The sequence below is a fragment of the Nomascus leucogenys genome, chromosome 10 (genome assembly GCF_006542625.1).
Source record: "Nomascus leucogenys isolate Asia chromosome 10, Asia_NLE_v1, whole genome shotgun sequence".
Taxonomy (NCBI): domain Eukaryota; kingdom Metazoa; phylum Chordata; class Mammalia; order Primates; family Hylobatidae; genus Nomascus; species Nomascus leucogenys.
In genome coordinates, this window is record NC_044390.1 from 19673618 (window position 1) to 19686420 (window position 12803).

The window sequence follows — 12803 nt, forward strand, 5'->3', positions numbered from 1 at the left end:
CAGAGCCTGTTGTTGGTCTATTCAGGGATTCAACTTCTTCCTGGTTTTGTCTTGGGAGAGTGTATGTGTCCAGGAATTTATCCATTTCTTCTAGATTTTCTAGTTTATTTGCATAGAGGTGTTTATAGTACTCTCTGATGGTAGTTTGCATTTCTGTGGGATCGGTGGTGATAGCCCCTTTATCATTTTTTATTGAGTCTATTTGATTCTTCTCTCTTCTTTATTAGTCTTGCTAGCGGTCTATCAATTTTATTGGTCTTTTCAAAAAAACAGCTCCTGGATTCATTGATTTTTGAAGGGTTTTTTTCTGTCTCTATCTCCTTCAGTTCTTCTCTGATCTTAGTTATTTCTTGCCTTCTGCTAGCTTTTGAATGTATTTGCTCTCGCTTCTCTAGTTCTTTAAATTGTGATGTTAGGGTGTCAATTTTAGATGTTTCATGCTTTCTCTTGTGGGCATTAGTGCTACAAATTTCCCTCTACACACTGCTTTAAATGTGTCCCAGAGATTCTGGTGTGTTGTGTCTTTGTTCTTGTTGGTTTCAAAGAACATCTTTATTTCTGCCTTCATTTTGTTATGTACCCAGTAGTCATTCAGGAGCAGGTTGTTCAGTTTCCAAGTAGTTGAGCAGTTTTGAGTGAGTTTCTTAATTCTGAGTTCTAGTTTGATTGCACTGTGGTCTGACAGTTTGTTATAATTTCTGTTCTTCTACATTTGCTGAGGAGTGCTTTACTTCCAACTATGTGGTCAATTTTAGAATAAGTGCAGTGTGGTGCTGAGAAGAATGTATATTCTGTTGATTTGGGGTGGAGAGTTCTGTATATGTCTATTAGGTCCGCTTGGTGCATGAGCTGAGTTCAATTCCTGGATATTCTTGTTAACTTTCTGTCTCGTTGATCTGTCTAATGTTGACAGTGGGGTGTTAAAGTCTCCCATTATTATTGTGTGGGAGTCTAAGTCTCTTTGCAGATCTGTAAGGACTTGGTTTATGAATCTGGGTGCTCCTGTATTGGGTGCATATATATTTAGAATAGCTCTTCTTGTTGAATTGATCCCTTTACCATTATGTAATGGCCTTCTTTGTCTCTTTTGATCTTTGTTGGTTTAAAGTCTGTTTTATCAGAGACTAGGATTGCAACCCCTGCCTTTTTTTGTTTTCCATTTGCTTGGTAGATCTTCCTCCATCCCTTTATTTTGAGCCTATGTGTGTCTCTGCACGTGAGATGGGTCTCCTGAATACAGCACACTGATGGGTCTTGACTCTATCCAATTTGCCAGTCTGTGTCTTTTAACTGGAGCATTTAGCTCATTTACATTTAAGGTTAATATTGTTATGTGTGAATTTGATCCTGTCATTATGATGTTAGCTGGTTATTTTTCTCATTAGTTGATGTAGTTTCTTCCTAGCCTCCATGGTCTTTACAATTTGGCATGTTTTTGCAGTGGCTGGTAGTGGTTGTTCCTTTCCATGTTTAGTGCTTCCTTCAGGAGCTCTTGTAGGGCAGGCCTGGTGGTGACAAAATCTCTCAGCATTTGCTTGTCTGTATAGGATTTTATTTCTCCTTCACTTATGAAGCTTAGTTTGGCTGGATATGAAATTCTGGGTTGAAAGTTCTTTTCTTTAAGAATGTTGAATATTGGCCCCCACTCTCTTCTGGCTTGTACAGTTTCTGCTGAGAGATCAGTTGTTAGTCTGATGGGCTTCCCTTTGTGGATAACCCGACCTTTCTCTCTGGATGCCCTTAACATTTTTTCCTTCATTTCAACTTTGGTGAATCTGACAATTATGTGTCTTGGAGTTGTTCTTCTCAAGGAGTATCTTTGTGGCGTTCTCTGTATTTCCTGAATTTGAATGTTGGCCTGCCTTGCCAGTTTGGGGAAGTTCTCCTGGATAATATCCTGCAGAGTATTTTCCAACTTGGTTCCATTCTCCCTGTCACTTTCAGGTACACCAATCAGACGTAGATTTGGTCTTTTCACATAGTTCCATATTTCTTGGAGGTTTTGTTCATATCTTTTTACTCATTTTTCTCTAAACTTCTCTTCTCACTTCATTTCATTCATTTGATCTTCAATCACTGATACCCTTTCTTCCACTTGATCGAATGGGCTACTGAAGCTTGTGCATTCGTCACATAGTTCTCGTGCGATGGTTTTCAGCTCCATCAGATCATTTAAGGAGTTCTCTACACTAGTTATTCTAGTTAGCCATTCATCTAATCTTTTTTCACGGTTTTTAGCTTCTTTGCTATGGGTTTGAACTTCCTCCTTTAGCTCGGAGAAGTTTGATCGTCTGAAGCCTTCTTCTCTCAGCTCATCAAAGTCATTCTCCATACATCTTTGTTCCATTGCTGGTAAGGAGCTGTGTTCCTTTGGAGTGGGAGAGGCACTCTGAATTTTAGAATTTTCAGCTTTTCTGCTCTGTTTTTTCCCCATCTTTTTGGTTTTATCTACCTTTGGTCTTTGATGATGGTGACGTACAGATGGAATTTTAGTGTGGATGTCCTTTCTGTTTGTTAGTTTTCCTTCTAACAGTCAGGACCCTCAGCTGCAGGTCTGTTGGAATTTGCTGGACATCCACTCCTGATCCTGTTTGCCTGGGTGTCAGCAGCGGAGGCTGAAGAACAGTGAATATTGCTGAACAGCAAATGTTCCTGCCTGATCGTTTCTCTGGAAGTTTCATCTCAGAGGGGTACCCAGCCATGTGAGGTGTCAGTCTGCCTCTACTGGGAGGTGCCTCCCAGTTAGGCTACTCGGGGGTCAGGGACCCGCTTGCGGAGGCAGTCTGTCTGTTCTCAGATCTTCAGCTGCGTGCTGGGAGAACCACTACTCTCTTCAAAGCTGTCAGACAGGGACATTTAAGTCTGCAGAGGTTTCTGCTGCCTTTTGTTTGGCTATGCCCTGCCCCCAGAGGTGGAGTCTACAGAGGAAGGCAGGCCTCCTTGAGCTGCAGTGGGCTCCACCCAGTTTGAGCTTCCCAGCCGCTTTGTTTACCTACTCAAGCCTCAGCAATGGTGGGCGCCCCTCCCCCAGGCTCGCTGCTGCCTTGCAGTTTGATCTCAGACTGCTGTGCTAGCAATGAGTGGGGCTCTGTGGGCGTGGGACCCTCTGAGCCAGGCGCAGGATATAATCTCCTGGTGTGCCGTTTGCTAAGACTATTGGAAAAATGCAGTATTAGGGTGGGAGTGACCCAATTTCCAGGTGCCATCTGTCACAGCTTCGCTTGGCTAGGAAATGGAATTCTCTGACCCCTTGCACTTCCTGAGTGAGGTGATGCCTCGCCCTGCTTCAGCTCACACTCGGTGCACTGCACCCACTGTCCTGCACCCACTGTCCGACAAGCCCCAGTGAGATGAACCCGGTACCTCAGTTGGAAATGCAGAAATCACCCATCTTTTGCATTGCTCACACTGGGAGCTGTAGACTGGAGCTGTTCCTATTTGGCCATCTTTGAACCTCCTAAAATGTCAATTTAACTTAACAACAATCTCCCAATGTGGTTTCTTAAAAACAAAAAATCTGATATAGGAAAATAAATTTGGAGGAAAAAGAAGCAGCAAATTTCCATTCCATTTGGTAATCGTAGGAAATATTAGAATATTTATTACCTATAGCACATGAGAGGAGAGCTTCAAGTGGTTTTATTTATATATCAAAAGGAAAGATAACTCCAGAAGCCTGAAGAAGATGGAGGTAGTCAGCTTATACAAATTTAAGCAAAACAATTTTAAAAAGGATCAAATGGCATTTAAATTAAGATGCATTTTAGACATGGATTTTGACCTAACATATGGGGTGAGTTTCCAGAAATCTTCAGAAACATTTATAACATTTTTTAACATCTGCGAATAATCATCAATAACATTTAACCATCTTCCTCTAATATTACTTCACTTTAGTTAAGCTAGAGAGGAGGCAAGTTATGACTGAACTTTGGCATGTAAGGAGTTACATTTTGAATATGGTACAGCTGGAAAGAGACTAGATCCTACCTTTATCTTAATGTATAATTTTAAAAGGATTATTTTAGCAATGAACATGCTGGATATACAAGTAATATATCATTCTTAGGTAGAAAATTACACGGCCATTATTTCACACACAAAATAATGAATTGCAGTGACTGAGAATGAAGAATCCTCAAATTCCTATAAAAATAAAAAAATTATCTGCTTATTTTGAACTTAAAATCTTTCAGACTTTTCATACATACACATAAAAGCAGCCTCTCATATCTAATGAAATTAAAGTATGTGATATGAGTTAAATATTCAAAGCCTGATGCAATGATGTGTCATTACAAATAGACTTAATAGAATTTTGTGAAGGTCTCTGTCACCATGGAAGCTCAGCCGAAACTGGCTCTGCAAGTTTTTGTCTTCACTTTATTGCACCTAATACCACCATTAGCTAAGCTCATGGGTAGTCACTACTTTAAGCTTTACCCCACTACCTTAAATTTATAATTAGAGCCCATGCTTACTGTTCATCATTCCTCATAGATACAAATTAAATGAGGCTTGAAGAGTATCTGCTTTGTCCATGCTAAGTGAGTAATGAGTTTTTATGCATAATGCCAAGGAAATTTTTCTAGATGGTTAGAACAAGAATACACAAGTCGGGAAAAGAAAAACAGAAAAAAAGATTGATGATAGCTTTCCTAAGCAATCAGTGCTCAATTGTCAAATCACCTGGCTGCTGCTTTCTCCTCATTTTGCCTGCATTTTGAGAGATTTAACAGTTAACTCTGTTAACCAGACGTCAGTTATTCAAATCGGCTTTTTCAGAATCTCCTTAGACTCATTACTCTACCAACTACTCATATTCAATGTCTCCAAGACCTGTTAATTTTTGTCATGTATTCCTCAGAAATTCAATCTTTCTTTTATCAGAGTCTTTTTTTAAGTTAGGTCTGGGAGGAATTTATAAGTTTATGTACTCCAAATCCATCATGTTACAAGAACAAAAAGAATATCAGACAACTGAAGGTTTATAGATAGTTCATAGTGAAATTATTACTGAAATTAAGACTTTTGAACTCTCAGAGTGCTTTTTTTCTTCTTCAAGTTGCCTCAAGGAAAGTGGATTCCTCACATTTCTCTGTTAATGCAATACTTACTGTCTTAATTCTGAAAAAAATACACTCAGCTTTAGCTAAATTATTATATTTTCCTTAATTATAATATTCTCTTTCTTAGAAAAAAAATGCATAGAAAGTATCACATTGTCTAGGAAGAACTTGAGCCTGGAGTTTAATTCTCCTGTAACTCACACCAGGTATCCATAGAAACAACGAACGGACAGTTGCAATATCCTATTTATCTTTGTTCAACTATCTTTTCATGCTCAGTCACTAGAAAAAGCCTACAATTGACAAATGTTTAATGAACATTGATTGAATTCAAATTCATTAGTCATTTGACAACTAGCAGCGCAATGAGAAGATCTGTATCTTTTCATCTATTTCAACAAACGGTTCACATTTTTCTGTGTATCTCCTACGAGAAAATACCAGTTATTTCCAAAGTAGCAAAAAAGAAATGGATATAAATATTATCAACATTGGGCAATATTTGTAGAAGCATTATTCCTTATATAGCATTAATTTAAAAATGTTTCCTTGTTGGTCTGTTGCTTTATTGCAGTGAATATATTTAAATTGCCCATGATTTATGAGCACTGACAGAAATGTACCTCATCTATGTAGAGCCTCCTTAGCGATATCTTTGCACTACCACAGTGTTTCTTCAGTGAGTGCATTTGTTCACTCCAAACTGGTGATGGAAGTGAAAGATGAGACTTCTTCTCTATGGGAACCACATCAAGTGAATCCTATCATTCATTCATTCACTTAACAAATGTTTGTTGCTAGTGGCTCTCAGTTTTTTCCATCCTTTCATCTTTAAGAGAGGAGTGACAGGGACATTCCAGAAGTTATCTGTGAAGCTACCCTCTGGAGCGTGAGTCACTGTCAGGAGTTGGCCTGCCTGTTTCCCTCACCCTACCCTTGCTACCACTCCCAAGGGACAGCATGGGAGACAGAGTTCACTCAAGGTGACAAATCTTCAAACCAATTTGTTTATTCAGGCTCTCCCAGTAATCCATTATCATAGATAATTGAGAGTTGACTGTACTCTAATTACAACAAAGACATCTTGAGGTTTCCTCTGTAACCTAAAGCACACAACTCAGGATGGGCAAGGATGCTGAATTTGGATAGACCTGAACTTCAGGTAGCACATTTAGCAAAGAGAGTCAGAGGAGGGAGAGTAGATCATAGTATAATAAATGATATGAAAACAAAAACAATTATGACTAATGAAACAAAATTATGGGTGGTTGTAACAGCTCAGCTGTGGGGTCCCCACTGCCTGTGCCATGTGCTGCTTTTACTCTCACAGTGCTACTTCCTGTTGGGCAGTGAAAGTACGAAAATTCCACCTTTTATGTTCAAGCAATGGTTTGTGCAGCAGGTATTCAGCAGAATTTATAGACTGCACAACAAATGTCCCCTGTGTCTATGGGAAGCTTGTCACTTTTGACTGTGCAATGAAACCTTCTGTTGCCTGTGTTGATTAGGAGTTAAAATCCCAAAGTAACTTTATCATCAATGTGACTTGATTTTGCTGGAAGCTTCCAGAAACAGAATATGAATGTTTCAATTCTACCAACTGCATGAGGTCCTGTCCTCAACGGCATCACACTGCCAACTGCATGATAAACACATTCATGACTTGGGTAACTACTTTATTCAAAATGCTGTACTGAAATTGGGCTGGAGGCTATAAGTGGTCTATTGCTCTGGCTCTAAGTATCACCCTTGGTGGTTTTGGAGCAGACCATTTCTACCTCGACCAGTGGCAAGAAGGCCTTGGCAAGCTCTTCAGCTTCAGTGGCCTGGAAATATGGACACTAATAGACATCTTGCTAATTGGAGTTGGCTACATTGGACCAGCAGATGGCTCTTCATACATTTAGCTGTGATCATGTGCTTTGAAGAGGGGCAATGTTTAGTAAAAGCCCTTTTGCCTGTAGGAGTTGATGCGGTGTGAGTGATCTATTTGTATATTTTTAATGTGTGGCACTTGTACTTTGTCTTGATGAAGTAAAAAAGAGAAATGAAACACTGAAAAAAATTAGAGGAAGAAATTGAATATTCTCAATATTGGAAGAAACACACCTACACAATATTTGTAGTATATACAGTAATAATCTCACTTTCATACATCAGTTTCTTGATGCTTTACAGAAACCTCAAAGTATATTTCATTCATGACATTGGCCAACCATCATAACTCATATGAAAGGAAGTTAAAAACAATTTACCTACATTTTACTTGTTTTTCTCTCAGTATTTCTATGTGGTTAAAATTGTAGGCAGAGAATAAGATCCAGTTTTAAACAATATCTGCATTTTGATTTCCAGAAATTATTTTAATTGGTTTTTTTCCTTTCCTTGTTTTATTTTTTCTTTTCTTCTCTCTCTCTCTCTCTCTCTCTCTCTCTCTGTGTGTGTGTGTGTGTGTGTGTGTGTGTGTGTGTGTGTGTGTGTGTGTTTTAATACTGGAAGTTATTCGGTTCTGTTCTTTCAGCCACAAATTAGAAGCTCCCACAAAAATCCTCCATAATTTAGACTTGAAAAACTTTGGTCTATACTCTGAAGATTTTGTAATTCATTTAGCAAAACCCATTCAACAAATATTTGATGAGCCCTACGATGAATATAATACATGTTAAGTATGTGGTAGTAACAAAAGAAGTATGATTCAAGACGGGGCACAGTCCCTAAGAGCTCGTTGAGGAGGCAAAACACACAACCATAAAAGAGTTGAGTGAGGATGATAAAAAATAATATGACACAAATTTTAGAACTATATGGAAGGAAAAATCAGGAAAGGTAGTTTAGTTTAGTTAACATTTTTTAGTTAACTAATATTTAGCTAGGAACTTTGCAATTACTATCTTATTTCAATTTCAAACTCTGAGAGAAAGATGTCATCTCAACCTTACAAATGTGAAAAAAAACCCAAGCAACCAACTGAGACAAAAACGGGATGAGCAAATTTCCCACTATAACAAGATCAGATTTGAAACTAAATCAAAGATCTTATCTTGGACCCCAAGGGACTTGGAAAGTTGGACATAAAGAGAAAAAAAAAAGTATAAGCAATGGGATAAAAAGATGAGTGAAGAAGCAAAAGATCTGAGGAGTTTAGTCTTGTTAAATGAAACAGGCTTGGGGACAGTGAGAAATAAATGTTGCATGAGCTTGTATTTAATTTTAGTAGCTAATAAATTGGCAATAATTTGATCAAACTGTTTTCTGAAAATATTATTCTGAAAGGGTATACTGAATAGATACAATCGTAAAAGTCTAAGCAGGAGGCAATGTGGCATTAACAGGTGGCTATGGTTGGGGTTATTGAGCAAAATATATGAGATGCTCAGTAATATTATGTGTAAGAAAGCATTTGAATATGTGGGTTATAGCAGAGCTAGAAGACAAAAAAGATATAAAATTGTAAATTCATCGGGACTTAGTATGATCACAGATAAACTATTACAGATTTAGATTTATTGATTTCGAGGCATTGTTTGAATTGAAAAGTCAATTGCTATAAACAAGAGAGATCCACAGAGCAGTGACTTAAGCCTAGGCTGTTCATTATAATGACTTTAAGAAGACTAGAAAGATCCCAATATCTATGCTATACCCAGATCAATTAAATCAGGGTACTTGGGGGTAAATATAATGATTAATAATTTTAAAAATCTTTCCAGTATGCAGCCAAAGTTAAGAAGCAATACCACAGAGCATGAAAATTGAAGGTATGGATATAGATGAGATCAGCAGGTGGTGGAGTATGTAAATACACACAGTAGAATCGTGAATCAGTGAAGTAGACAAACAGGAGACCACAGAGAGGTAGGAAAAACTGAATAATGCAAGATCCTGAGGGCCAAACAAGAGAAGAAGCCAAATAAGCAGGGATACTCAATAGGCCAACTGTTCATACACAATTAGGATGAGAACTGAAAGAGGTTTCAGGTTTGTTGAAAAGGAAGTTAACTGCTGACTAGAGAATCAACTTTCAGGAATGTGGTGAAGATCATATTACAATTAATCGAAAGAATGAGTGTTGAAAAAGGGGAGCTAGTTTGTGTGAACTAGTTTTTGGAAAAGAAGTGGCCTGGGGGCTGAGGAAGAAAGAAATGAATTCAAGTAATTTGATGTTTCCTGATTTTTGACCTATGAACAGTTAAAACTGAAGGGAAGGAAGTAAGAAATAGAAAAAGATTAAACATGTAATTGAAAGAAGACCAATAAAATAGAGTCCTGGAGAAAGTTAAGGAACAGTGAGATGCAAATGCATACAGAGGATTAGTCCTGGCGAATAGAATAGCGCCATATTCTTGGATAATAAAATGAATTAGGAAGATGACTTTTGTGTGTTGTTTTGTTTCACTATTTTTATTTTTTAGTTTTGTTTTATTTTTGACATTGCCTTTATTCACATGTTCTAAGAATGACTTTGAATTCTCTAAACATTAGAAGACATGGTCATTTTCTTAGGGTTTCAAAGTGGGATATGTACTTTCAGGAGAGTTAAGAAGGTCTGGGATAGTTTATGTGCAAACTTTGGTAATGTTATCAATAAGACACACACACAAAGACTTCAGAGTAACAGTGAGGGCTCAGTAGGGATGCCTACTTTATTAGCATAGCTTTGAGACTTCTTTCAATAAGGCTCTGCTCTTAGGGAAATTGGGGGTGGGGTGATTGTGAAGTAAGTTTGCTGTGTATACGATTCATATTTGGAAATTGACAAGAAGGAAAGAGTAGAAGCAGGCCCATAGTTTCTGAGAGATTTTATAGGAGTAGTAAAGCCTATTATGAAAATAGCCAAGCCTGGAGTTCCAATTGGTTACAATGATACACAGAGCCAAAGTGGGGAAAAGAAAGAGGTGCATGTAAATACTGACTGTGATGACCAGTAATGAGGAATTTGTTCAATCCAGTAAAAAAGTTAAGATAAAAAATGTAATAAAAGAGAGATATTTCATAGTTTATGCTTATACAATATAAGTTAATATCAAAATACCTTGGAGACTAAGAAGTAGGGGCCATGAAAGTCACTAAATTTAAAGACTTTAAGACAGGTGATGCTGTGATATTAAAATATCTGCGTAGGCTGGGTGCTCACGCCTGTAATCCTAGCCTTTGGGAAGCCAAGGTGGGTGGATTGCCTGAGCTCAGGAGTTTGAGAAAAGCCTGGGCAACACAGTGAAACCCTATCTCTACTAAAATACAAAAAATTAGCCAGTTGTGGTGGCATGCACCTGCAGTCCCAGCTACTAGGGAGGCTGAAGCAGGAGAATTGCTGGAACCCAGGAGGTGGAGGTTGCAGTGAGCCAAGATCAAGCCACTGCATTCCAGCCTGGTCAACAGAGTGAGACTCCGTCTCAAGAAAAAGAAAAAAAATTGCATAAAGAGTTACAGTCTAGTCTATACATAGAATCTACTACAATAAAAAACATGCAATGCATTCAAGGAAAATATTTTGATATTTTTACACAAGCATTTGCCAGGAATTGTTCACTGAAATACTAGTCAGCTCTTTCAACAAACAGAGTAAAGGGCGTCCATGGCCAACAATTTTGGGAAATATTGTATCCTACTCTTAGGGAAACAGAAGCCTAGGATAGCCAAGGTGACACCATTTTAAAATCAACTAAATCTTAAAGACTAGCAAGGTGCATTATTTGCCAGTCATAACCCATGGTCCTAAGATGCTTATAGTTGAGGAAACAGCCTAAATATACCCACAAGGACACACTCCTACAATGGCAAAAAGTCCAGATGTCCCAATACCCATAACAATATGTGCTTTTAGGATATTTATAGTTATGCTTTGATGTAATTACACACTAAAATGTCAAAGATAGTTTTCTTTAAATCAATAGAATAATAAATACTGTCATGCTGTCAGCCCAACTGCACGTAGTCACAGCTTAGTTTAGTCTTTACATAGACAAGACCACAATAGAAGAAAAACTTAAAGCTGAAGTATTTCTTTGCCTGCTTTGTGAGGACGCCCTACTCTGTAAAGGTGTCCTCAGAAAGGGGATGCCCGTTAAACTAGCAATACAATGTCTCTTCTCACTGCACTCTGTGACTCTATTTGAATTCTTTCCTATGTGGGATCCAAGAACTTTCTCTGGGGACTGGATGAAGACCAATTTTTCTGGTAATACTACCATCTGGTATTGGATATTTACAATGCACAATAGTAGATCACAAGATCTGAGAGGGTCTAATGTCAGAATACACGCAAATAAATTCACAGTAACAAAATACCACCACAACAAAACCTGCTTCACTCAAGCTGAGTATGTCCAAACTTACAGGGTTACTGAACTTCTTTTTTCTGTTACACCTAAAAGATCCACTAAAATAGCATTTTATAGAACATATTTGGAAAGTGACTTTCCTAGTTTGAATTTAATTGTAGTTTTAGCAATTAGTGTCTTAGATTAATTAGGAAGTAATTAAATTAATCTATTATCTTTTATTTTCTTCTGCCTTGATTGGTTTAAGTAGTCAGCTAATTTCTATTTTTCCTTTAATTCACTAGACAAATGTCAATTTCCTTTATATTTAATTGTACATGAGTTCAAGCACGTATTTATGTACTGGTATTAGAAGAATATACACACTTGTATTTTAAAAAAATATGAGAGCATCATTGATAATTAGTCTTTGCCTTAAAATGTTAATAGATACAATATGAGAGAAGATATCATAGTAGCAAGAATTCAGAAAAAGAAAATGTTAACAGGTCCATCAACCATGCACTTTTTTCTATGCAACCACATACACACTCACACACACAGACACACACAATATAGTAGACACACACAATACACGAGATATAATGCATGTGCATATACTGATTTATGTAATATATTATATGAAAAATATATATAGACACACAATACATGAGATATAATGCATGTGCATATACTGATTTATGTAATATATTATATGAAAAACATATATAGACACACAATACATGAGATATAATGCATGTGCATATACTGATTTATGTAATATATTATATGAAAAACATATATAGACACACAATACATGAGATATAATGCATGTGCATATACTGATTTATGTAATATATTATATGAAAAATATATATAGACACACACAATACACGAGATATAATGCATGTGCATATACTGATTTATGTAATATATTATATGAAAAATATATATAGACACACAATACATGAGATATAATGCATGTGCATATACTGATTTATGTAATATATTATATGAAAAATGTAGATCATATATCAGAATGTCAATGAAGATATTTTATGTAGAAATTGGTTTCATTTGGCCTGATTATGTATTCTAACTTTTCTAATGTTACAATAATTAAATGGAAAGCTATTAGAATGAGGAAGCTCTAACACTCTGTGTTCCTTCGCTGTCTGCTGAAATAAACTCCTAAAAACTTTAATTTGCCAAAGTTTACCTGTAACACTACAATTATCATCTTAAAACCACAAGGATTATTTTAAAAAATCAATTTGACAACATGTTCCACTGAGAAGAGGAGTTCAGTCCTGGCTTAGAAAGGCTGCTTCATATTTTCATAGGTAATTATAGACAACTGCAACACAAATGTGAGTCTGTCCCATCTGCAGGCGCACACACAGGCTAAAAGGTAAGCTAGTTGGTGTTATATATAAAATTGTGTTGCCTCAAATCTGTAGATATGCTAAAATAT

At 37.0% G+C, this 12803-nt stretch overlaps 1 pseudogene; it reads left to right on the forward strand.

Moving 5' to 3' along the window:
- The first annotated feature begins 6201 nt into the window (after positions 1–6201).
- Positions 6202–6976, forward strand: LOC100600449 (annotated as a pseudogene).
- Positions 6977–12803: the final 5827 nt, after the last annotated feature.